The following is a 2,255-nucleotide window of genomic DNA, read 5'->3' as shown; positions in this document are numbered from 1 at the left end:
AGGACTTTTCAGCAGTGACCCTGAAGCTACAGGCAAAGGCACACTGGCTTCCACAGCTCTCTCAGGACAGGTATGTAAGGATTTCATGTGGAAAGGGTGAGGCTGGGAACCAATCACAAGGAAGAGCTAATCATTTCACTGAGAAGTAGTTAAATTCACTGATCTACAAATAAATTATGCTTTGGAAATTTTCCTCAGATTGGAGATTCGTGTACCATGTCCCTGGAAATATGCTGTTTTCTTTATGCCTTATTTCATTTACCCTAACAAATATCTAATCCAGAAAAGCACTATAAGTAATCAAAACTCAGAGATTGCATAACTTGCTAATAATCAGTCAGACATTGACAGAGCCGAATCCAATTCCAGGCAGACCTTGTACCCTTGACCATAGGCAACACTCAACTCTGTTATTATTGTTTTTTTGGTTTTTTGGTTTTTTTGTACTTTTAGGGAAGGGTCTACAAGATATTCAGGGTCTCACTTCTAGATCGGACTTGTAGTGATTCACTTGTTTACAGCCTCCCAAGAGCTGGGATTACAGGCATGTGTCACCATGCCCAGTCTCAATTGCCATTTCTGCGCATCCCGGGGGCAGGGCCTGGGGATTGAACCCGAGGCCCCTGAGTCCACTTGCAGGTGTTTTAATCCGCTATTTGATGGGCCCTGTTTTTATTGTTGTTGTTGCTGTTTGTTTTGTTTTGTTTAAAAAGGCACACCCGCTGGGGAATCCATTCGAAGCAGTGGCCTGCCCCACTAGGATGAGAGCAGCTGAGGAAAGTGTGGAAAGTAGCCCTCAACATTAGGTAGACATACTTAAAGAGAAGAGGGCTGTACCGTGACAAAGGGGGTATTATGGGGCACAGGAGTGCAGGTGCGTGTACTTGTGGGCCCCAGCTGTGAGGGCTGCTCAAAATCCTTTGAGTCCTTCTGTGCAATTACAGAATAAAAAAAATAATAATTCTCTTTCCCCACTGCCCCTGCCTTGAGGGTACAAACAGGTGACTTAAATCCTGCCAATGCGACACTCTGGGACGTAACTCTGAAATGTGCTCTCTGTGAATAAATATAAGGCATAGGGTTTCATTTTCCAGGATAGGAGTACAGTGGTAACCCAGAGGCTGCATGGCTCTTTGCAAAGGCATCAGTCTCTGATTTTCCACAGAAAAACAAGCAAAAAGAGACCTTTGACCTGGCTGGAACCCCGCAGGAGAAGAGCAGGAGCTGGCGACTGTAAGGGTCTCCCTAAAAGAAAGAACCCCAAGAGGAAGAAGGAACAGTGAAGTGGTGGGCAGTGAGTGCTTTCCCATGTGTAAAGTTTTCCCAGAACTCTTCTCTGCTACATCCTGGGGTTTGTTATATGGCTTTTCAAAGTTTAATAAACCCAGTCCCCAAAAGTGACACTTACTGCCTAGTGGCGCCCCTTAACTTCTGGTTACAGGTTTTTTCAGCCTCAGAGGGCAGCGAGAGGGGTTCCCCCATGAGCTGAAGCAGCCTTGTGTCAGTGGGAGCAGGCCTCGTAGCCACAGAGAAAAAGGCCCCTTAGCATTCTGCTGTTCACATCCAGTCGCACCCACCCCCAGGGGGCCATCTTATTTATTCATCTGTAATAAGTCAAATCCCACAACTTTGTGGTGGTTTACCTCAGAAATGCTTTGTGATCATCAAATATGAGAAAGATCAGCATTTATTATTGTTGATGATAATGATAATAAAGTTGCTTGGGCACAAAACCAAACTAGACATAGAAAACACAGAGCTCCCAACCAGTCTAGACTCTCCCAAGGTTCATCCCGTGCCCTCTGCCCTTGGCTCACAAAGTGTGATCTGACTGAAATCACCACTCCCAGGTTTACCTCTGTCAGAGTTTATTCATCATGCGGGAGCAAGTATCAAAGGTGAGCTGAGTAGATTTATGGGTTAGAGTAGTGGCCCTTAGAAGAAGGAAGTGACATCTCTGCATAGCGTCCCAGAAAAGAAAGAGGCTGAAATGTAGTACCACCATATAGACTGCATCGATTTGTTTTTGAAAAATTAGAAAATTCAGAAAAAAATAAGACTCTAAAATACAAGAAAATATGTGGAAGGCTGAGGTAGGAAACTCACAAGTTCAAGCCCAGGAAACTTAGTGACTTATGGAGACCCTGTCTCAAAATAAAAAATTAAAAAGAGATGAGGACATAGCTCAGCACAAAAGCTGGGTTTGATGTCTAGTACAGGAAAGGAAGGAAGGAAGGAAGGAAGGAAGGAAGGAA

At 44.4% G+C, this 2,255-nt stretch overlaps 1 pseudogene; it reads left to right on the top strand.

The window, feature by feature from the left end:
- Nucleotides 1-1,877: 1,877 nt before the first annotated feature.
- Nucleotides 1,878-2,255, top strand: part of LOC101563917 — a 7,940-nt pseudogene continuing 7,562 nt past the window's right edge.

Source organism: Octodon degus, unplaced genomic scaffold (genome assembly GCF_000260255.1).
Source record: "Octodon degus isolate 3935 unplaced genomic scaffold, OctDeg1.0 scaffold00307, whole genome shotgun sequence".
Lineage (NCBI taxonomy): Eukaryota > Metazoa > Chordata > Mammalia > Rodentia > Octodontidae > Octodon > Octodon degus.
This window is presented reverse-complemented; position numbering and strand designations above follow the sequence as displayed.